Source organism: Rhinolophus hipposideros, assembly GCF_964194185.1.
Source record: "Rhinolophus hipposideros genome assembly, chromosome: 17".
Lineage (NCBI taxonomy): Eukaryota > Metazoa > Chordata > Mammalia > Chiroptera > Rhinolophidae > Rhinolophus > Rhinolophus hipposideros.
In genome coordinates, this window is record NC_138063.1 from 14402500 (window position 1) to 14428597 (window position 26098).

Sequence of the window (26098 nt, forward strand, 5' to 3'; positions counted from 1 at the left end):
TTTAACGTGACATCCAACCTTAACGTGAAATCCAACCTTTATTTCCTACAACCACAGATCCTACTAGAACATGAATCAGGTATACCCTTTACTTTACTCAGTTTCTATTTGTGTAAAATTAGTACTAAATAAGAAAGATAACTTACTAAGTCATATAAAGTCAGTGACATTCTCCTCCAGCTTTTTTTTTTTTGGCTTAAGTTTTCCCTCCCATGATGCTTTCCTTGAAGCATGAAGATCTCATAGGAATTCTTGGTTACCTCATAGGCAATTTCTCTAATGGGCTGTTATAAGCCCTCTAGCAACCTGTACAACCTGAATGAAGAAGGCACTGGATAACTGAAGAAAGTGAAGGAGGGAAATGTGGAAGGGCGGTGAATTAGATGGGGACAGGGGGACCTCAATTATGACTGCTGAACGGCTGGTAGGTAACATACATAACCATTTTCTTGGGCTTTAGTCTGTCTTAGGCCAGTCTACAGGCCCAGTTAAGACAAATTCGTTCCTCATATTTAAAAGGAAGTCATGAATGAAGAAATGGCCACTAACCATCCCTGGCTGTGAATAGTAGAGAAGGGAAAAAAGGTCATATTTTAAAAATACATTAATTAATAGCTCAATTACAAGGAAATTCCTGTGGGAGAACATATTATATGCACTTTAAATTAAATGAATTTATGATGATTTGTGCCATTACAATGAGTGCAAAATGAATTAATAATGATTGGCTACTTATTTCAAATAGTAACCAAGTGAATGAAGCCTTTTCCCAATTGCTAATGTCCATCAAAGACCAAGGATGGCAGAATGCCGTCTAGAATTCTATTCCTTTGCTTTACACACGTACTTAATTTGATTAAAAATAATTCCTACACGTACTTAATTTGATTAAAAATAATTCCAATGATTGTTTGTTTGGAACAAAGAAACAAGAACCCATAGACACAGAAAACAGTTTAGTTGTTACCAGAGAGTGGGGGGGAGGAGGGCGGGGTGGCAGAAGAGAGAAGAGGAGGTTAAAAATATGGTGATGGAAAGAGAACTAAGTCTGGTGAACACACAACGTGATATGTAGATGACGTGTTGTAGAATTGTACACTTGAAACCTATATAATTTTACTAACCAATGTCATCCCAAAAACTTTAATAAATAAAAAAAATAATTTCAATGCAGTGTGCATTATTCATGGAGATGGAAAAATTAACAAACATTTCTATAACTAGATGCTTTGTGTTAATGCAGTTATTAAAAACTGCTTTTAAACTTTTTACATCCTGGGTGGCATAAAAAGCAAGTCATCGTTTCTTTTAATAAAAAGCATAAAATAACTTTCTTAAATTAGAAAATTAATTTGATAAAGACATTTTAAAACTCATTAATCTAAAATTAGCTTCATCAAAATAGTTCTAGTTCAAAGTAATTATTAATAGCTGTTTCTTGTCTTACAATCAGAAGAGTGTAAAATTCAAAAACTCCTTGATTCAAAGTACCTCTTTTTCTGTTCAACTGAGTTTCAAATTAAGTCGTGTCGTACAATGAAATTTAAAATCAGTTTGCTTCGGGTAATTAATGTATTTTGGATGGCAGACTAAAATAGGAGATAGTCTTACTTTCCTATAAACAAACAGGAGAATATTACTTAATTCATATAGCCTTTTTCTGCCTGTCGAAGGTAAAAAGTACTGATTTTTGGACAGTCTGGGGTCAGCAATAAAGAAGTAAAATAACAGAAGCAGAAGTTCATGATGTCTATTACATCTTTAACTGAGCAGCCCCATTACTTCTTGGCCCTTCTAGGTCCTGTTCTCAAAATGTGTAGGATTACTGAATGGCATGAGTGGGAAGGAGGGAGAGAGATTGGGGAGCGGGAAGGAGACAAGACAACACCAGAGTTAAGTTCTAGTTCTAGCACCTATTCGTTATTATCACCTATTAGGGATCCTTTTATTCAGTTGGTATCTACTGGTGCCTGCTGTGTGCCAGGTTCTGCTTTAAGTGCAGGTCAACAAAGTCTGCTCTCATGAAGCTTACACTCTAGTTGGGACATCTAAACCAAGTGAATAAACATATATGTCAAAATAGTACAAAGTCCTGAGAAGAAAAATGAAGCGGAGTGAGAGTGTAGAAAGTGATAAAGAGGGAAGGACTCTGAAGAAGGTGACATTTAAACAAAGACCCGAGTGACATGAAAGAGAGGTGTGTGGGAGAAGCATTCTAGGCTAAGGGAGCAACACAAGTGGTCCTGTAGCAGGAGCAGGCCTGGAACGTCTAAGTAACAGCAAGAAGTCCATGTGGCAGGATGGCAGTCAACAAGGGGGAGAATGGAAGGATATGAAGGCAGAGAGGTAGCCAAAGGAAGGATAAGGCAGGGCCTTCTCAATATGACATTTTATTCTGAGTGTTACAAGACACTCGTGGAAGTTACATGGAGGAGAGGGCTGTGATCTGCTGTCAACTAGAAAACAGCTGGGTGCTGAGTACAGAAAAGATTGTGGTGGGACTGAGGTTAGGGAGGCCAACTGGGAGCTCTTGCAATGGTTTGGGCAAGAGATAATAACGACTTGGACAAAAACAGTAGTGATGGTGTAGTGAGAACTGTGAATTCTGAATTTTTTTTTTTAAATAGAGCAGACGGAATTCATTTAAGGATTGGGTATGGATGCATGACAGAAAGAGAAGGAAAACTGATTCCAAGAATTTGGGCATGAATGACTAGGTAAATGACTAATTCATTTACTGAACTGAGTAACAAGAGGAGAGAAGGAAGTTTTTTGTTTGTTTTTGAAGTGGGAGCAGTAATCCAAATTTGAGTGTGGGACACTGCAAACTTGAGATACATACCAAACATATGAACGTAGATTTCAGATAAGCCAATGGATGTATAAATCTGGAGATTGGTATAGAAACCAGGGCTAGAATTAAAAATTTGGAAATCCTCCATGTACAGATAGCACTGAAGTCATGGGACTGGATGTGACACCTCGAGGATGAGGGTAGGTACAGAAAAACTTTCACAGGCTGAAAAGAAGGGGAATATCAAGAGCAAGTACAAGTGGCTAATGAGGTGGGAAAAACCGCTGAGGACAATGTCACAGAAACCAAGCAGAGAATAGTTTCACGATTCAACGTAGCTGGAATCCTATGCTATGAAGAGACAGAGACAAGGGCTGAGAATTGCTTATTGGTTTGGCAACATGTAAGTCACTAGCACCCTTGTTGAAAAGGTTTCAGTAGACGGAGAGGCAGAGAAACCTGACTAAAACAGATTCAGGAAAGAATGGTACCCGAAAGAAAGAAGGGAAGGAAAATATAGTGAGAGCATTTAGTACAGAATTTATGCAATTATACTTTGATTTCTTATGACTACTGAATAATTTGGTGTTCATGAAACCTTGTATAGATATCGGATGATGGATGAAATAAATAAGGATCTCTGATTTAGGATGTATTTCTCACCAAAAATTAATAAAGTAGTATTCCATGTTCTATGTATAGCTTCTATCAGCCTTCTCTGAGCTTGGTCCCCTCCAGGAAGCAACCAATCAGAGTGAGTCTCTGGCTTTCAAAGCAGAGACGGGACCGCCCGGAAATGAAACTCTACTAACACTGCAGCTGCACTCCTGTCTGACCAGGAATGCATCTTTACCCTGTGTGGTCATCTGTACACCATTAAACATGCTGTGAGAGGAACCGGATTACAGGGTTCTGAAGAGGCTGATGTACCTCTCCAAAGAAATTGACTTACTACTCAATCAAAGGCTCACATTCAGTCATTTTACCGATTTGCACTACTCTAGGGCTTTTAGAATTTAATTATTTAAAAATATATGAAGTCAAAACAATGATATTCTCCAAGAAATATCGTTAATGTTAACCAAAAGTATGGGAAAAAACTAAAATGTTTCACGGTAACTTCATAATTGCCTCTTCATAGCTAATTAAGTTAGTGATCGTTACATAATAAATCTCAATGTAATGTTATAGGTTAGTCTAGTAGAGATTAAAATCAAATAAAAAATTACTTGATCTCTTTTTTCAGAACCACATGAAAAGAGTCAACTGGAACAAAGGAACTGCTAAGGGGAAGCCTTCACAAGAGATGTAGTCAGAGACAGGAAGTTGCCCTCAGACACTCGAGATTAAATATGTTGTAATATGGAGACTAGAGTAACCATAAGACAAATAAATCCAAAATTACTTTACATGCAGGCAAATGGACAAATACCAACATTCTCAGCAGAAGCACTCATGTTTCTACACATTTATTTTATGAAAGTTGAGTAAAGGGGGGGGGGGGAGATGAGCAAACAAAAGTCACTCTGCTTCCCGTTTCTCAGTCTGGACATCTTTGTTTAAGCTTTGACTTGGCTTAAATGAACGAATTAATATTGACAAAAACATCAACTAAGCTAATGAGTTGTTAGTTAAGGCAATAAACATGTCACATTAGAGTCAGCGCAGTAAAGAGGTAATTAGCCCTGGAAAAGCCCTGCTGATTGGAGCTGTTGAGATCCTCTGCTCTTAACCTTTGAGTCCATTATCTAACCCAGGAGTGGTGGCGATGTTAACAGGGACGCATGTGAAAACAGCAGCCCTGCGAGAGCAGCTAAGCCTGCGCTCAGAATTCTGGGAGGAGAGGGGTGCTGGTGGGTTTATAAGAGTCATCAGCAAAGCTCCTGAAACAGAGCTCTTGTGGGAATCGAGGTTAATGTCACACAAAAATAGAGGGCAAATATACGTGTTTCCAAAGAAATGTTTGGGGGAATATGTATTTTTAACAAAAGCATACATAGCAATAGCGTAAGTAACATACACACAACGTGACAAAGAAAAAGTCACTCGAACCACAAAACATCCTTCTCTCTCTTCTACAAATGAGGATGCTCTGATCCTTTCAAGAGAAAGGGCCAGATACTATATACAATGAATTTCTGACCATTTGAACTATAGAAGCAACCAAGTTTACAATGAAAAATCATAGATAATAATTCATATTAAGACAAAAAAGAAATATACACATGCTATCGCACTTTTGAAATATATATGTTTACATGAGTACTTCCATAACATCCTTTAGAACTGCTTGCTCTGTAAGTTCTGGTGTTTGGTTTTGTTTTGTTTTAACTTCTCACTAATTTTCACCGAGTGGGCTTTAGGACAACCAAAACTAGCATTTGAAAGTCTATGTTAAAAAAAAAATCAGATGCTTATAGAAAAATCATAGAGCAGGACAGAATCTACCTACAGAAAGAGTTAAAACACAACATAACTGAATAAAACGCCAATTCTCTAGATTAGTGGATCATTTCTGAAATAAAGCAAAAGACCATACTGAAGAGTACAGTTTGAATTGCATAATGCTCATATTAACTTCCAAAAAATTATTAAACATAGACTAAGTTTTGACATTGCTTCCGATATTACATATGCATATAAATGTATTAGTTGACACTAATATATGCATATTTTCCCTTTGGAAACTTGTTTTTCTTTTGAGCTTAAAAGTAAACACATGATGAATTCAAGGTAATACTACAATGCCATTCATTTTGCACATTTTAATAATTTTATGCTATTTTATTTTACAAAGAAAGAAAATTTTCCATCCTAATTCTGTTATTACATAAGTTTGATGAAAGAAACAGTTAGACACGTAGTTTGTTTCCACCACTGCTGTGTGTGTCTGTGTGCTAGAGGAGGAAAAACATGGGACATTTACTATACAGTAAATCAATATGTGCTATCTTTTTTCAGGCTAAGTAATTTCTAAAAGGGATAGGAAGCAATTAGCTGCCTCACACCTTATTGGCTAGTGTACAGTTCTAATTTTTAAAATTTTTTCCTTCTATATAGGTTCTTTTTACTAAATTTGCAAAACAGCTATATGTGTTTTCATTAGTTAATTCTTTTATGTAATCAAATTTAGATTGAAAATCACTATAAACCAGTCTTCATTTTCAATAAAAGTAAGCAATGCTGCAAACGAAAATAAGAAATATTTTTTCTGTTATTCTACTGTCATTGACAGTTAAGTATAACCTGAAAAAATATATTGCAGTATTTACTTCTCATATTATACACAGAACATATAAAAATATCCAAATACTTCCAAATTGCCTAGGAACAATAAAGGAAAATATATAAGACTGTCAAAACATTTTTAAGACTTCACATCCACATACGGATTTAATTCGACATAATTCTTTATGTAACTTCCTATCTAAGCAGTATATCACAGAACAATATATTCAATCTTCTTTTCTATCCCAACATACTCGAAGAATACGACATATTACCAAACCATCTCTTATTATGGCAGGTGGGGAGCTGAGTGCCATGAGTATAATCTGAGAAAGTCGTCCAGGGGATTCAGATACGTCCCCCACCTGCACACCTTGCCCCGTCCCTTTTAGTTAGGAGGCTAAAGCTACCCTTCTTTCTTCAGTGACTGAAAATCCACGGACCGTAGAGCTATGAAATAGGATCTGGATTCTAATCCCAAACCTACAATTTGATAACAGTTTGATTTTAGGTCACTTAAACTAGGTATTAGTTTTCTCATCTAATGAGATACAATGAGATCGCGAAGAGACCTATTTCTTGAGTTGACAGGAATACAAATGACATAACATGCACCACCCCTAAGACAGGGTAGGCTCTGGACATATTCCTCTCCCCTCACCCCCCTATATGTAATCACACAGAGATTGTTCCTTAATTATTTTAGTCAATCACAGATATTTACTTTTATATTATACTCAGACTTCATAAAGGGACTCTGTTAAAAGAGGACAACTACTGGAACGTCCGTACTTTTAAAAATATAAAATATAAAGCATGTTACCAAACAGTATGAAAAGCCAGTAGAATGAATGAATGAAGGGAAGAGAAGAAAAGGAAAGAGGGAAGAAAGGAAAACTATATTTGTTGACTGCCTGGTAGGCGGCAGGTACTGCACTGGGGACTTTACATGAGCATTATTTAATTCTGAAAATAGCCCTGTGAGGAATACGGTATTAATTTCAAATCTGAAGATAGGAAAACTGCTTCTCAGAAACCTTAAATAACTTATTCTAGGTTACACTGTCAGTAATGCCAGACTAAGGTTTACCTGACTTGAAATCCTCTGTTCTGTCCATTTTATTATGTATAATATTAATTTAAAGGTAATTGGCGATATCATATTCCATACTTAATATAATATCTGCAAAGGAAATTTATGTTTAATATGACTATGGAAATAGAAACTATTGTTGTTCCTGGTAATCCCAGAAACTTTAAACTGGGTTTATGACAACAGAGTAATAAGCACTGAATCATTTTAACATGTATGAGGAGTGAAAAGCCTAACTGGCAGAGCTCCTCAAGGATGGCCAAAATTACCTGAATGATCTGTATATATTAGTGCATGAAATGAAGACTGAGAAAAGCAAACAAATATCATAACACTGTTTTTCCAACCTTCCCGTTAACTCTGGCCTAAACTGAGCTACTAACAATGCTATTTTTCTTCCTTTCAAAATCTGTTCCGGGTGAATCAAATGTGAAAGCAAGATCAATTCTGTTCTAAGACAGTAAATGAGCTTCAGATGAGACCTGTTTCAGTTTATGGAGAGAATCTAATTATGCTAGCTTAAATGTGTGTTTATACAACTATACTACAGAGGCAGGTAAAAGAGAAATACCCTCACCTACCCCCACTGACAGTAGTCATGAAATTTCATGACTACTGATAGGATCAAAAAAAAGCAAAACAAACAAAAAGTCTATTTAGTTCCACCTACCACACCATCCACATACATAGCAAAAGCTATCTGAGCAAAATGTCTTCATGCACCATATTCTATAAAGTCAAGAGCTGGATGGTCCAACCTTTTCTGTATGACAGATTAGAAAGCAGAAGCCCAGACAGGTTATGTGGCTTATTCTAAATTAAAGAGCAGCTGCTATGGCAGGCAGGTCGAGAAGCCAAAGTTTCACTGTCAGGAATCAGTCTTCCCTCCATGGTAACACAAAGCCTCCATAATAAACAAGATTCAAAATCATTATCATCTTGACTGTTTAGACCACAACCATACCCTCAGTGCTTGGCACACTGTCTGGCTCTGAGACAGATTTACAGATATTTGCAGAATGAATGGATCTGATGCATACTCCATTGTCCACATTTTAACAATCTTTCAAGGTCTCAGTTAAGTTACATTTTATTTACCAAAGCTTCGCTGGTCACTCCAACTGTTTTGTCCCTGAATTTCTGGAGCACATCTCGTTCACACCATTCAAAGACCTGGAAAGCTCAGGATTAGAATGGACTTTAGACATGACCTCGCCCAGAGGTTTCTAATCTTGGTTGATAGTTGGAATCACCTGATGAGCTTAATGAAAACACAAATTGTGGCCTCACTGCAGACCTCCAGATTTGGAACACATTGTCCAATGGGATGGAGTTCATTATTATCATGTGGGATAGCCAGTTCCATTGTTAGACATCTTTTTCATTCTATAAAACCTCAAATATACACAAAAGTTTAACAAATTTTGTTGTAACCATCATCCATCTTCAACAGTTTTGAACTCTGGCCAATCTTGTTTCATTATACCCTCACTCACTCTCCCCAACACTTTTAATTACTTAGCAGCAAATCTCATCTATGAATATTTCAGTATATATGTCTAAAAGATTGTGACTTTTGTAAAACATAACCATGATACTAGTATCACAGTAAACAAAATTATCAATAATTCCTTCATATCATCAAATAGCCAGTTGGTGTTCACAATTTTTTTATTTTCCTTCTGTCCCCCTTGTCTACCCTCCCTCTTTTCCCTTTCTCTCTCCCTCCTTTTCTTTTTCTTTCTTTTCTTCACTTATTCACATTTGTCTCTTCCAGTCATAATCCAAATATGTCTCTTGAATCTCTTAATCTACAGTTTGCCCCTCACACTTCCTGGAAGATACCAGTTTTGTTTTTTTTCCCCCAGTGAGTTTCCTAAAATACAATCCTGCTGCTAATATCCCTTTAATGATATTTAAAGAGTTCTTCTGGCCCCTGTTATTTCCTATAAATTGGCTGAATAGATTCAGGTTTGAATTTTTTTCTTTCTTTCTTGGATGCTGTTATATACTTTCATCAAGAAGTACATAGTGTCTGGCTGTCTCTTTTTCAGTGATATTATATGCCATTAACTGATTAGGGTGGCAAAATGGTGATATCCTATCATTCCTTCTTCACTTATTGGTTAGAATACTATTATAAAGAAGAGTTTTCTCTCATCAACCATTCAATTATGCTGAGGTACAGTTGTATAAAAAACATAGGACAAATGTTTATTTCCCTTTATTTACCAGTTTTCAAAATAATAAGTTAATTTCCAGCATCATTCAAAAGTGACAATGAGGTCTGTGTGATTTTTTTTCCCCTTCAGAATCATTTCGAACTCTTAGATCAAAATAAATGGATGTTTCTGTTTCAAGTCATGTATTTATTTTTGTTTTTATTCTTTTTTCCATTTTACTTGTCTTAGGGTCCCTATCTTAAATAAACATAAATTTATAAATTGCTTCTGGATTGTGAGTCATGTGTAGAGGTATTTCCACAGCAAATTAGTTTACTTTTAGTACTCATATGATTTCCTGTAACATATATAAAATTTCAAGGAGGTGTCATATACAAAACAGATTGCATGTCTTGAATTCTTAGTTCTTAGTGCAATAATATCTATATCTCTAAATCCACTAGAATAAAGGCAGTTAAAAACAAAACAAAAATTCTGAACAATATCTTCTAAAATTACCTATAATCAGAAACTGAATTAATACAATGTAGGAGTTTCTTAATCGTTTTGGATAAGGTATTTCTTAGATTTAGTTTTAACTTTCAGTCTTTTTTTCATCAAAGTTCTGCCTTCTACCTACTCGCTAAGCCATACGTACCCTTCAATAGCTGTGAGATTATATATTTTCTTATTCTGATTGTATATAACTTCATATCAATTACCTGCATTCAGAATATTTGCCCTAATATTTACTTCAACCTGCTTCATCCCTTCCAATCTTCTCATTGTTCTACAAAAATGTTTTAATTTTAAACAGTTTATAGTTCATCTGATGATGACCATACCACAAAGACAATTTTGAGGGGAAAAGCTAAAGAAAAGGATATTTGAAAGTGACATTTCCTCAGTATTATAATATGTTCAAACATAAACTTTCACACAGTGACTTAATAATAATTGAGAGCAAAAGACTGCACACTGGGTAATTCCCACATGTCAGGAATGAACTACATTACTTATCTTGGTTTCCACAAGTAGAAGGTAGGAATAACTGCTAATCTCTATTTTCCACATGGTTATGTATTTTAAGGCATGGCAATATCCCACATAAAATCTGAGTATTTTAGAATCAAAAGGCCACAGAACACATCATTGCCCCCAAAGTTAGGTTCATGTTGTTACCAAATTTAAAAGTGATTAAGTGCAAAACACTTCTAATTAACAGCTTCATTAATAGCTGAGGTTTTGAAAAATATACTGCATTAAAAATTAGTCATTGCATTTTCATATTCAAGATAAAAGAATTCTACAAATTTATCGACCCATTAACTTTAAAACATTGCATTGCAGCACTTTAAATGGAAAGCTGTGAATTATTACTAAGGATGGTTTGTTGAAATGTAAATATCTTGTGAACCATGGCAACGTCAAATCAAACTAGGTCCCAATCAAAATTTTAAAATAAATTCATTTCTGGGTAATAAGAAAAATGACTGCTTATCACCAGTGAGATGGCACTGGGTTCTACCTGCTGTCCATAACACTTTTCCTGAGATTGATAGAATGACCTCAAACCAACTTCCATTAAAAATGAAAAAATATGTCAACTGGATGCTGTTTTATTAATGGATACTCACTAGCCATTAACTCTCAAAAGAACGAGTATATTTTACTACAAGAATGAAGATTATTAAAAATATCAAACTAATTAAAATTTCATTCATAGAATTGAAAGACCTCAGTGATCTTCATCTTTAGAAAACAAAAGTGCCACCCTAGGCACTAGTGTATAATACCACCAAGGAGCAATCACCTTGATATTTATAAGTTAGAAAGACAGCAAAGAGTTTGGAAAGGAAAATCTGCTGTGTTAGGTATGTCAGGAAGGCAACCACATAAGCAAATATAAAAGAAGTTATCTGCATGGATTTACATAATCCTAGACACAAAACACATTATCCAGAGAGCGAAAAACTGGTCAAAATCTTTTCTGCCAGTACAGTGATGAGGGCCACACCTCACTGCTGCTGCCACGGTACACGACCGAGTCATAAATCACTCATTCGCTTTACTTTCCTTAACATTATTTCTGTCTCTTGTCCAGTTGTGGTTAATTTGGGTTCTGGCTTACACAATTTGCTTTAATAACTTGGTTCTCTTCCAAAGCACAGCACAGCTGGTACTTTAATATCAGGTTGAAGCATGAGAAATGGCCGATGCAGGCACACTTCATTGTATCGCACTTCGCTTTATTGTGCTTCGCAGATGTTGCGTTTTTTACATATTGTAGGCAAGACGCTCAACCCACACAAAAATTATGACTTGCTCTATTGCGATACTTCAGTACTCTCTTTATTACGGTGGTCTGGAACCAAACCCGCAGTATCTCTGCGGTATACTGGTATTTGATCACTTTGACTTGAAAGAATGGCAATTTCCTGCTGTAGAAGCTAATACTTGACATGCCGTAGCCCTCACTAGCACCACACCTGCAGCGTATGCGTTTAAAGAGAACAGTCACAAGGGGCCTCCACCTGTGTGCACTTGGGTGACTATACACATGACATCAGGGAGGCACTAACTATGAAAGACAGCAACTTTTTAATCTTTTACATCCATTGGATCACCATATTATATAATTATATACATATGTCCTATAGAAATGTCCACAAAGGCAAAATCTACTTGGCAGTTACCAAAATTAAGCTGACTGACAACCTATAGGTTCAGCATAATGATTTCTGGGCAATGAAAAGAGCTTGAATGACACACTGCATACAACGATATCATACCGCTATGCTTTCGGAGTGGCCACATCAATATTTTAGGACTTGTGCTGCTGCCCAGAACTCTTCTCTTCCCAGAAGCAGAGTGGCCTGCTCCACTCCGCTCAGGGAGGTCACAGAACCGCCACTGGAGACATTCTGAGCAGACTGCTCCATAATGTGCTGGTCAGACAAAGGAGGATTTGCAATGAGCTCGGGCTTAATACACTACCTTCTTGTGGGCCGAAATTCTTACCTAGTGCTTAAAACCTGAAGAATCCTCCACCTGCCAGTAGTGTTCCCCCTTTAAACCATTCAACACGAACACACCAGTAAATCCTCGGCTAGCCATTTTTATCTTTTGCTAACTCCCCAAATGCTGTCCTAGTAAACTGACAACTGCAGCTAAAATGGATGGCACTGCAACATTTTACAACATATCATGGAACTGGACTGCCTTTTCTGTTTTGGAGAAAACACATTGTAATGTCTACTGGGACTGAGGATAAGAGATTATAGGAACCATTTCTTCAGTCTGATAAAGTAGCTAGTAGCTGGCCCAGAAATCCATAGCAATTAAAAGGCAAATAAAAGTTAAATATAGAATTTGTACATCTATTGTACATTATAATCAAAGATTTGATCTTGTTAACAAATCATTAATTATTCCTTATCACTAACATCCCCGGGGAAGTAGTAGGTAAGTGATGGGACATTACTAGGCCATTGAAATGCAAATTTGGGGCAGTAGTTGCCAACCATCATTTATTTATCTGTAAATGCAAAATGGGGTTAGTTGTGCTTACCACGCAGGGACAGAGTTCAGTTTTTTGAGGCCTGGTCCAGTTCTGTTTAAACTTACCCCATTCAGTAGCTACAGTACTATGTGGCCTAGATATCTACATAGCTATGAAAGGGGTACTTCTCAGAAAGAACAAACAAAATAGAGAACAATTTCTTGGTCAGTCTCTCAAAGTTATAAAATAATACTGTAGTAACTCAATTCAAAAAATATTTATGGGGAACATAATTGGCTCATTACAAAGGACCAAGCAGAGAATGAAATTTTAGTGATTTGAAAGTTCTGACTTACTAGATGGTAGGTATCTTAGTATTATCTTAGAATTATAATGATAAATGATTTCTTCTGGGCCAGTTATCAAGTCATAGTATCTCAGCTCCAAATCTACCATTTCCCACCCCCTGCTTCGTAACCCTGGAGCTGGACTCTGTAAACATCTCCTCTGCCAGCGGGCAGAAGGTTAAGCTTTGTCAATAGAGGTCCACAGAGATCCTGCAAGGGGAAAGACACTTCCCTCCAAAGCAGCTCTGGCTTGCCCAACCCCGGGAACACGGCACACTGCTTCTACAGGTCAGCTTGGACCATCACACGCCCTCCAGCAACAGTGGGAAGCAGCCGAGCAACTTCCGCCCCCTCCCTTGGAGAACTCTGGGACTAGCTCCCAGCTGCTCATTGTCAGCAGCAGCCTGGGGGTTCCGTGGTAGCCACCTCCTCTTTGAAGAGGTCCCTTCTTGGAGGAGGGCCTCTCACAGTCCTTCGTTCCTTCATTATCCATTTCACCTCACCCTAGACTAGGTAGTAGCTGATCTTTTGCTACTTCTGAACCCCTAAGAGTCTCTCTTATTACAGTAGTCAACCATTTTCTACTAGTAAGCAATTCTTTGTCATTTTCCTGTTCAGAGAAATAATATGGTTTCTGCCTTCTGCCTGATATACCACACCCTGCTTCTCCCTTCAAGAATTATCAGGGACCAACATCACACCATCCCAAATATTTCACTGCTCTGGGTGGAGACTACTATACAGCTTTTAGAGTCTTCAGAAAGATTCTACTTCCTTTCTTCACACAATTTTGTTGTAGCACATATCAGACACTTTGAGAGTTCTCTAAAATGTCCAGCCCAATTTAATTTATAGATGACAAGATGAAATTTCTGATATTAGTGAAAATTTACTAAAATGCCTAAATCAAAATGCCATTCACGACATGACATGTTTACTTTTTATACATATTTCAGTGAGTTTAATTCAGAGATTGTTTATTAATCATGCTGTTAATCATATTTGCTTAAAGGAGAAAATCTAGCAGCTTGGGGGCATAAATCAGAGAGACATTACTTAGGCACAGACACACAATCCACAATGGAAAGCATATTCTGAATTCAAATAGATTATTTCTCAAAATACTTGTTCATCAACGTGTCAAGACTTTTCAATGGCAACGAAACACTCATTTACTCTTAAATGTTATATGATGATCAGAAATTAACTCAAAAAACTTAATTTGTTACATATCGGATATTATTTGAGGTCACTTTCTTACTATACAATTTAGAATGATTTTTTTAAAGAGTGAAATACAAAACTGAAGTTAATAAATGAAAGGTATGCTGTACTGGGATCTAATTTCCATGGCTGCCTTCTTTAGTGTACGTTCAAGGAACACAACAATTAATTATACAGTTAGGAACAGAAGAAAAACTTGTAAATTTAAAACAAAAGGTGCCTTAAAATTTTCAGAAATTTAGGCACTGTCTTAGAAGCACATTATTGTATCTCTAATATAGGACCTTAAAAACTGTATTGAGAATAGCATGAAAAATATTTTATTCCTATCACTAGCTGAGAGAAATTAACAATAATTATTAATTAAGATCTAAATAAATAGTGCAATATACTACATTCACACATTGGAAGGCTCAGTGGTGTTGAGATGTCAAGAGCTCCCTAAATTCATGTATAGATTCAAGGCAATTCTATCAAAATTCAATCAAAATTCCAGGAAGTCTTTTTTAAAAAAAACAAATTAACAAATAGATTTCAAAAATTTTATCAAACTACAAATGACCTAGAATAGCCAAAGTAATTTTACAAGAGAAGAACGAAGTTAGAGGACTTATGCTACCTAATTTCAGTACTTATTCTAAAGTAAGATCATAAAGACAGTGTAGTATTAATGAATAGACAGATAGATTAATGGAAGAGATGAAAGGGTCTGGAAATAGATCCAAACATCTAGGATTAGTGATTTTGAAAAAAGGCACCTAGTGGGAACCAAAAAGAAAAATGTGTTCAACAATTGTTGCTAGAATAACAGAATTTCTGTATCTATATTAAAAAATATATTAGCTCTTTTATCACATTTGAAGGTTAATTCAAAATAGAGCATACACCTAAATGCAAAAGCTAAAATGCCAAGAAAATATGGGGAAAAAAATCTTTGAGACTTTAGGGAAGGCAAATATGTCTTAGAATACAAAAAACATGAACTATAAAACAAAATAACATAAACTGTACTTCACTGAGATCAGAGAATCGTGTTCTTTGAAACACATTGTTAAGGTAACCAAAAGGCAATCCATAGAATGGGAGAAAAAACTCATTTCACGTGTGGAAAGGTTTCATTAGACAAAGCAAGGGTAGACTCACAATACAGTACACCCAATTGCGTTCCAAAGTGCTTAAACCAATTTGCATTCCAAAGTAAGTGTAAAGAGTTCTAGTTGCTCCAAATTCTCACCAAAGTTTGATGATGTCCGACTTTAAGTTTTCAATTTGGTAGATGAGAAATTATAGTTTATTTTGCATTTAATTTGCATTTCCCTGAAAATAAGGCATAGCTTGTTGTCATAGGATTATAGCCATTCCTGTTTCCTTTCTGTGAAATGCTCTTTCGACCTTTACCCATTTTTCTGTTCTGCATTTGTCTTTTCCTAGGATTTTTAAAAAATAAGAGTGTGTTTAACAATCTCTTGCCAGTTACCTGTGTTATAGGTAACTTTTCACTTTTTGTGGCTTTCTTTTCACTTTTTAGGAGGTATTTTTCATTACAGAAGTTTGTAATTTCAATGAAGTTGAATTTATCCATCTTCTTTATTGTTCAGTTGGGCTTTCTGTCACATGTTTACAGAATCATTCCCCATTCCAAGGTCATGTTTTGCTATATTATCTTTTTAAAGTATTATGGTTTTAGCTTTCATATTTAAGTCTTTAAATCCATATAAAATTGATTTTTCTTCCTTTTTTTTTCTTTTTGCTATGATGGGTATTAGGGATTCAATTTCATTATTCTTCCTCATGGATGGCCAATGATAACTATACCATTTATCAAAATTTCTATCCTTTATTTCACTGATACACAGTGCTCATCTACATAGAATCAAATTTGTATGTTATCATAGAACTATTTCTGTGCTGTCTATTCTCTTCTATAGGTCTGTTGGTCTGTTCTGCACCAAAATAATTCTATTAATTACTATAAGTTTCTAATAACTTTTGATGTAAGGTAAGGGAAATCCCTCCACCTTGTTCTTGTTTAGAAGTGTCATGGCTTTTCTTAGTCCGTTGCTTTTTCATATGAATTTGAGATTCAGCTTGTTAAATGCAATAACAAAAACAACAATAAGGATCTTATTGATGTTTTATCTGTAATGGTATTGATTTTATGGAAAATGACATCCTTATAATGTTTAGTACTCCTATCCATAAAAGTGTATATTTCCCTATTTATTTAGGTCTTTAAAAACTCTTTCAATAAAATTAAATTGTTTTTCTATAAAAGTCTTGTATATTCTTTGTTAATGCCTAGGTATATTTTTAGAGTACTATATAAGTTGACTTTGTAATTACATACTTCAAAGAGTTATAAATGAGGATTAAATGAGTTGATATTTGTAAAGTGCCCCAAACAGTGACTGGTCTATATGTGTTTATTGAATAAAAAACAATAAATTACACATTCCATTTATCTTTGGTATGTTAATTTTAGGATAAGTTTGACCAGCTAGTAAAAGAATGAGGTTGAGACTTTTTATTGTTTGTGTGAGATTTACATATTAATTTGGAACAAGTGAGATATTTACCACATGAAATCATCTTATCCATCCAAGAACTACATGCTTTTTATTTACTCAAATATTATTTTATTTCCCTCAATAACATATTAGAGTTTCTTTTGATTTCTTAAGTTTATTCTTAGCTATGGGACTTCCTTTGATTGCCATTAATTATTGAGATTTTAAAAAATATTTTATTTTAAAAATATCAACATTTATTTATCATTTTAATTTATTTTAGTTACACAAATATCCACTCACTGTAAAAATAAAATATTCTAAACAAATAAGTGTTTCTAGTAAACTTTTCTTATCCTAGAATTCCTTTATTATTGGGTAAATTGAGTATTTTTTGGCATCTGCATTCTTTCTATGGTAAAATGGCCTGTAGTCTTATTCAGTTTTGTTTTGTTTTTGTTTTAACTGTATTTTCTATTGTTTTCTTCCTGGTTTTTAGGGTCTTATTAGTTTGAAAGGTCTTTCAAAAAATGATGCTTTTCTACATTTTCTATTTGTTCACTGGTATTCAGAAAAGCTACTGATTTTTGAGTATTTGTCTTGCTGATCAGCCATCTAGATACTCATGAGTGATGTGATCTGCCTCAGGTTTTAAAAGCATCACTACCATGGCTACTATGCTCAAAATCCCACTATAAGACAGATACGGGTAGAAGCTGGAAGGCTTGGCAGTAACCTGGGTGAGACATGAAGGTAGCTAACAGGGTAATAACAGTAAAAGTGGTAAGAAGTAGCTGTATTTATAGACATTGGAGGGTAGAGCCAGTAAGGTTTTCTGATAGATTAGATGTTGTGTGTGAGTGGAAGAGATCAGGGGTAACTCTAAGAAACTAGAAACAGAGAGTGATCATCAGCTGAGATGGACAAGGCCACAAACAGAGCAGGTTTGGGTTGGAAAAATCAAGAATTTCAATAATCATTGAGTGTTTGAAGCTACATAATTTCTAGTATCTAGAGTTTTGGGGGGTATTTTTGTTTGTTTGCTTGCTTTTTTGTGAGAGTCTAGCCCTGTCTTTGGCAGTTTATCTTTGCAGATTGAACATGATGCCAAACATCAAATTCTAAAACACACACAAAATCAGTGCTACTGTCCTTGAAGTAATGTTAAAGCCAAGGCAGCCACTGAGTCATCTCTATGGAGACCCTGGGCACTACAGAACATAATCTGAAAACCAAAGGGAAAAGGTAAGAGCTCTGTGCTTCCTCATTTCATACGAGCGCTCAGGTCCTCCAGGGGACTTGGGCTCTGGCAGCTCCCAGCTGGATTGGTCAGCACCAAGAAGTTCACCAGCACTTTTGTATAACCACACAAACCAAAGTGTAAAGAAATAAAACAGTGAGGCACCCTGCCATTCAACAGTCTTGGAACTGGTGTTATCTAAGGACATGTCAGGCAATCTACAACCCAGTTCCCAAAGTGCTTCTGTGCACTTCTTACTGAATCGGCACAAGTTCTGTAGCTGACAAAGGGATTAGACTAGATGTTCCCTATTGCTGCTTTTTTTATATAAAATTATTTGAACTTATAGAATGAAATAAGTTAATTAGTGTGATCCTGGAGGACACATATATTAAGACACATTTGAAGGAACCATTTTGCAGAGCTGACAGACCAAGGTTATTTAAAAACCAGAAGTAGAACTGCCCCATGCCAAATAAAAAAAGGGGAGGGGTGCCCCTGGCAATACAATGCTAAAACTTGTCATTCAATTTACTACAGGCAGGCAGCCCACTAACAAGAAATCAAGGAAATTAAAAATTGAACTAAAGTTGAAAACTGAATCAAAGTAACTAATACATATATTAGATGGTTGGCAGAATTTAGACCAATGCTTCTTAGACCAATTACATTCTAGATAAAAAAAATTGTTCTAATGCCTTCGTACTACATTCCTATAAGATACAGATCTCAAAGTACCACAGATGTTATATTTAGCTACTAAACTAAATTCAACATAACACAGGTCCACGAAGCTGGATATATGTGTAGAGAATGCGTTATACAGAAACAACTGTAGCCTGGTAAGCTGATAGAAGGCGCCCAAAAGGAGGCATGACACAAAAGTAAAGATTTTCAGCTTCAAACATCTGGCATAGCTGTGAACTACTGGAACCTATAAAAGCAGATAGAATAACTGGTATAGAGCAAACAAAACTAGATATGCAAGTTCAAGTGGCAGCAATAAACACAAGCACTCTACAGTTACAATAATAATAAATCACATTAGTAATTTCATAGAACTCTGTAATTTTAGATCGAAGTGGCCTTAGACATAACCTGTTCAACTTACGTGTTTTATGAAGAGGAACATAAAACCGGCAAGTGTAGTGAATTAACAAAAATTCAAAAATTCAAAAATGCAAATTGAAGTTATTTTTGGAGAACAAGGATGGGATTACATCACCAAACAGTTATTATGCAAGTATCAGAGCTCTGTTAAAAATGATAAAGCTGTCATACAACATAAATTATTTATAAATAAAAACAAAATAGTGAAAAGTTCCATTTGATTTGAGTTTAGTATGTTGATGTGGTTAAAATGAGAAACTAGGTAATAAACATAGAAATTCATCTAATTACAAATAAATAATTACAAAAAAACCTTGTGTTTTAGTATATTTTTACACAAATCCTCTAGGAACTAATGTGCTTTTCTACAGCACATACTCACTCATTCCCACAAACAGTGGGACAAAAGAATATCCTAAATGCATCTGGATTCAAATCTGTTCCAAGACAGATAACCTTAAGGAAGTTACTTAATTTTTGTATCAGTTCACTCATATTTAAAATATTGACAGTAACACCTACCTCCTAAAGTTCTTAGGAGGATTTTAAAAAGTAGTATATACACATATAAATCTCCTCGTAGATAGCAGATGCTTTAAAAAGAGCTATTTCCTTTCCTTATCCTTCTATAAACATTTCTAGTAACAATAATAAATACTAACATTCAACTAACACATGTCGGGCACTTTTCTAAGTGCTTTATATGCACAAATTTATTTAATCCTCACAATAACTCTGTGAGGTAGGTGCTATTATTATTCTCATTTTTAGTTAAAGAAACTGAGCCACAAAGCATTAAGGCCACACAGCTCCTGAGTGGTGACGTCAAGCCTGAAACCCAAGCAATTCAGAATAATGAAATTCCAATAAAAAGGCTGAGCTACCTAAAGAATTAGCTCTGAGAATAATATAAATGTCATTTATTCACTATGATTAGTTCCCACTATCTCTTCCATTTTAAAATGCAAAGAAAATTGCAATTTGTGCATTAAAGTAGTTTATGGGCCAGAACTACCATAGAACACTTAATTAAAATAACTAAAGGTTTCCATATTCTATTGGGTCTCTCTACTGTGGCTACAATTGATGGACTACATATGAAGCTTTAAAAATAACCAATTCCACCCCCGACTTTCTGAATAGGAACTCCAGGGTAATGCTCAGCCACTTGTATTTTTGAAACACTCTACATAGGATTTTAGTCCTAGCCAGAGTGACGAATTACAATTCCGAACACAGAAGATGTATGGCAACGCAAGTCAAGTGGCAGCCAGGATAATTTCCAAAGTAAAAGCACAAATGAGAGGTGTTGGCAGAGAACACGGAATGCTGAGCTGGTGCAAGGAGAAGAAGGAATGAATGAAGTAGATCCCGGAGGAAGAAGCCAAACAGCAGGGCAGTTTTCCATCCGAGTGCCAGAAAGGCCAGGTTACAAAAACGAGGGAAAGCAAACAGAAATGCAGTCTCTCTCTCTCTGGCTACAGCAGTAGCTCAGCAACACAATCTGATGACTTGTTTGTAAACAGAGAAAATATACACCTTCTCCTGTCATTGCTTATCCTTGCAAATGGCATGACCCTTTCCTCAGCATTGCTGCTACTTTTTTTTAAAATATATTTTGTGATGACTCTAGTCATGTTATTAATTGTAGTTCAGTGACTTTGAGCTAATCTCGATGATAAAACATTTGAGATTTGCCTTACCTTTCTTACCTTAAAATTTAGGAAATAAATTCATTATAAAATCATTCTCAGCCAATATGAACAGATTCATTAAATAAAATGTGCACGGTGAGATAGCATATGAAGTGGTTGGGGGAATCATTTTCATGACAACAGACTGCAATAAAATGAAGTCAAATACAGCACTAGAACAATATAAAACTAAATACAGATTTCATAGAATTAAAATATTCCTCAGGTCACATCTACCTGAGGCTTCCATTTGGGGGTATTATAGCTGAACTAATCAAGAGGGATACAACTATCCAGTTTTTAAAAATCATAGTAACAGAGAAGCAATTTATTCTAACAAACTCTTGGAGTTGTTATCCATTTTCATTTTAATGACTATCTTTTGAGAATTGAATGGAATCTGTAGATCTTTTTCCCAGAACAGAAACACAAATGCACATAAAGATAGCAGTTCCTGCGTACTATCAATGAAGCCACACATCTTGGCCAGCTGAAGAACCCTAATATTAAAGCATTTCTAAAGGCTCTGTAGGGAAAACAAGTCGTTTCCTCTAATCTAAATGTTTCATACCACAGATACAAGCCATCTCGTCAGTACCGAGATGTGGATTTTGTAGATTATCGTATCCTCACGACATCAATACATTCCTACACAGATAATTCAGCAGACGGTCATATTTAAAGGTGACCTAGTACTTGCTGACTGGCTCCCCCTTTTTAGCAAAACTGAATCTCCCTTGTTTGTAACACAAGAAGAATGTGTGAAATGGTGAAAAACACTGATTTGGAAGACAGGTGTTCTAGTGTAGGCTTGACACTTTTTAGCAGTATGAACTTACAACATTTAACCTGTGCCCTCAATTTATTGTCTGCAGGAAGAATGTTTAATCCCATTTCACAAAACTTTAGTGAGAACTGGGCAAAGTCAGTTTCTTCATCTGATAAATGGGAATAGTAGTAGTACTTATTTGATGGGATTAGAAGATTAAATAATAAACATAAAGTACATAGTGAAATGCTTGGCACCTATTGAGTAAATGCTCAATAACTAACTATGATTGATGTGCCTTGTATTGTGTTAGGTGTTGGATAAAATATCTGTCTTGCAGGGTAACAAGAGATATATATGGAATTGGAGTAAAAAGCATTTTATTAAATAAATGGCATTCCCTCTCCCCACTTCTGCTGATAGAAGGGGGTACTGGGGCACAAAATAAGTTAGCAACATGCTGAGTGGAAGCCTAGAGGGGCTTCCCATCTCCTCCCCTCCTCAATGGAAGTACTCACTCCCCAAAGCTCATGGGTGGCTGACAAATCTCAGCTGAATCCCTCTGTGGGATTTGCCTTACGTCGAAGAGAGCTGCCTCACCCAAGGTCACACCCCCTTCTCAGGGTACCAGCACGTTGAATCCAATGACTGATTGACCCCGGGAAATACAGGCCAGGCCGAACCCTTAGCCCCAATTCAGGACAAGTCTGCAGGGCCATCCCAGCTCCAGAGTTCCTGTGGTCAGCTGAAGCTTTCTAGGCAATTGAAATGCAATTCAACTTCTCCACCTGCCCAATCCTGCTTCTTTCACTGCCCTGAAGGTATTGATCCCGAGAATACGCTTGCAGACAAATCTGTCTCAGAGCCTGCTGCCTAGGGAAATGACTTATGACACTTGCCCAAAGTCAAAAAGCTAATGAGAGATCAAAATGGGATTTACTACAGATGTGCCAGCATAATTCCACAATTATAAAATGAGCAGAAGAGACCACGTAAAAGAATGAACCAAAAGACCTATAAGGTAACATTGTAAATAACACCCTAAAATATTCTAATAATGCTTCATTTTGTGGATCCAAATAGAAATGAAGACTCTCTCCTGAAGTTGGGCTGATGTGAAACAAGAGAGCATGATGGAGAAGAAAATGGGAAGGTTATGAAAAAGGGGAATTTCCTGGGATGCTTTCTACTTCACTTCAGAAGCAGATTAACTGGACAGAAAGAGGCTTTAAAAACAGAGTAGTTCCTGCTTTTTATTTTATACAAGAGGAAACTGCGACACAGAGGTGTACTTTACTTACCAAGGGTACAAGGTAATAGAGCGGCCAAGCTTAGGTCTCTAAGTCACCAGAGTCCTTGAGCTTTGTGTTCAATATGTGATTTTGACGTTTTATGTAAAATGTAACACCCACAAAAGATTCATAGCATTTAATTCATATGACTTTTGAATTAAGCATCAGTGTCACGTTTTCTTCCCATCAATGTGGGTAATTTGGGATTTGACTAGGTTAGGAGTTTTCACGCAATGGCTTTACGAGGAAGGTTAGAATTCACCATCTATACCTCTAACTACATTGGCAATTAAAGTTCATCAAATATTGTATCTTAATAGCCTTATCTCAAAATGAGGATGATAATTATTATCTCATTTAATAGGATGCTATAGAGACTAATTATTTAATGGCACCGATGCATTCTAAATGCCACATAAACAATTACATACAGCAACTTCTAAAAGGTTAACATTATAACTGGTTCGTTTTATACATAATTGATTGAAAAGAGGCTAAGTAAGATACAGAACATTTAGACATCTAACTATTTCCAACCAGGAGAGCAATGTTTAAACTGATAAATATAAATTTAATGAAAACATCCCAATTCAAAGAAGAAAGGTCTTGAAAATCCCGATGGTAGGCAAATTCACCATGAAATCTAAGACCTTTGATGAAAGAGTAATGGAATGGAAGTTAAAAGCACATGATTATCTTTATATTTTATAACTATTAAAATAAAACATGGCAGCCATAATTAAAGAGGAAAATATCAAGGACATTTGACATGTTTTAAACTGATAGGTACCAACTATAGCATTCATTTTTATATATTATGTCTTGCTTTCTAGAAAGCATTAAGAATCTGTCTTTTGGTTCAATGACAATCATAAATGTAATTGGCTAAGAAGCATTCCCTTCAGCACTTTGCACATCTAATCTTATCCAAAATGCTCAAAGAACAAACTTGGTTCTAAAACACTAAAATATTTTAAATGTTTGGGAATATTCCATTTACCTTGCTTGGAAAGGAGGCACCGTGCAAAGTCCCTCCCTGTAGTAATGCTCAGCCCAGGGTTTCCCTCACCTCAGAAACAGGCCTTATGACACCACTGCATGTGATTTAGCTCCCTGTCTTTTAACAAAAAGCAGGACTAAGACCCTTCAATTCTTTTATCAATTCCCAAGGCTTCTTTGAAAACTCTCTAATTCTATCCTGCCATAGTCTTTTAATTCCCTTTCTCCTAACCCATTTCTTCTTTTTCTAGTTAGTGATAATTTGCAGATGAAAATATTATAGTTAAAAGATAAGACATACAGAAGCAAATGCATGAATATCAGAATTTTATACAAAGATCAATGGTGGTTAGAAAAGGGATGATAACAGTACTAATCTAGGTAACTAAAATAATGTGGTGTGTAAACTAATCTACCTGGAGACGAGCCAATGGCTTTCGTGGAATCAGTCACCAATTCATTAATGTACAAGTATGGTGCTCCCATACTTATATATAGATATTTATACCGAGCTACGGGGAAATTACAGAGAAACAGCGCTTATGTTCACGTCTCTTGCAGAGAAGTATAAAATACAAAAGAACACTGTTTAGAAATTATACAAAACATGTTGTGCTAAATTAGTGGCCTTCAAAATAAGTAACTCCCTTCAAATGGGAACATCTTAAGACATCTTAAAACAGTTTTAAAAGCACAAATAGTTTTAAGAAATAGTTTAAAGGAATTAATTTTTGGATGCTAAATATGCAAATGACTACTTCCCTAAAACTTTGAAGGTAGAAATTATCTCTCTTCAAGGAAGATTATCAAAGATGTAAGATTTCTGATGTTTAAAGGAAAGTCTGTCACGTCTTTTTAAGAAACGGATGATCATGGATATTATATAATTATGGTAAAAATTCTATTGAACATATTAAAGAGAACAACAATAGTTCAATTTTAAATGTCAATATTCACAATATCCTCAAAGGCATGAGTTTTCAGGTCACAGCAGCTTGCGTTCAAATTAAGGTTTACCACTTTTTTGGCTAAGTCACTTTGAAGAAATCTTACTTTCTATTTGAAAGATCAAATGAGGGTATACAAAAAAAAGTGCTTTTTAAATTACAAAGTGATAGCACAAGTTTGTCATTAAGCCTTTTTCAACGAGGCACCACTGAACAGTAGCAGTTTTGCATAATGGTCCAAAACATGAGCTCTGGAACCAACAGACGGTGCTGTGACAAAAACTGCCACTTCCTAGAGGTCTGATCTCAGCCAGGTTAACTAAACCTCTCTGTGCCCCGCTAGCATTTATGTGTATGATGGAGATAATGGAGATACCCACTTTATAGGGCTGGTATGAGGATTAAGTGAGTTAATGCACTTAAAGAGCTTAAAATTGTGCTCAAAAGAATTAGTTGCTTTGCTATTGTTGGTGGTGGTATTGTTATTATTACCCTCTGATTCTCAGTGTAAAATAGAGATCAAGAGATTGCCAACAAGAATAAATATTTATTGCATACAAGATAATACAAGGAGGAGGGCATCTAAGTCCATAACAGGGCTTTAATAAATAGAAGCCACTAATATAGCGCCTTGGTTTCACAGCAAAAGTATGTGACAATGATCCAATGAAGTTTTCTGCTTTCATAACTACCAAAGTAACATCTCTCTTTCCTTTACTTTAAGGCTAAAAACCTAAGAGAACACATTGTAATTTGTTCTACAAAGAACATCTTGTGATGTATTTGGTAGGGTTATTTGGTCCTTAAGACGACACAATGCTAGAAATGATTTTGCAATATGGCAGGAACACTTTGACCTTACATAAAAGAATTCTAACACTGAAGTACCAAAAGCCATCATTATAAAATACCCTTACCTATTATTAACATACCAACCACAGAATGGAAGCAATGTGACATAAGCCCTTTGAGCTCTGATTGTAATTTTTTCATCATTTTAAAACTGTTATTGGAATATTTTTTAAATTAGAGGCAATTCATAATTCCTCATTCATGCTCTTTAACATACATATATTTTAAAGAAAAAAATTGGGGTTCCACCTCTACCCTTGACTTTTCAAATGACATTCAAGACAAGTTGCATAATTTTTCAGAAATTATTTTATAAAAGTTTTAATTTGAAGCTAGCT

The 26098-nt window shown here is 35.6% G+C and overlaps 1 protein-coding gene across 3 annotated transcripts in view; it reads right to left on the reverse strand.

The window, feature by feature from the left end:
* WDR7 (WD repeat domain 7) overlaps positions 1 to 26098 on the reverse strand; it is a 301626-nt gene that overhangs the window by 103903 nt on the left and 171625 nt on the right. The window lies entirely within an intron of this gene.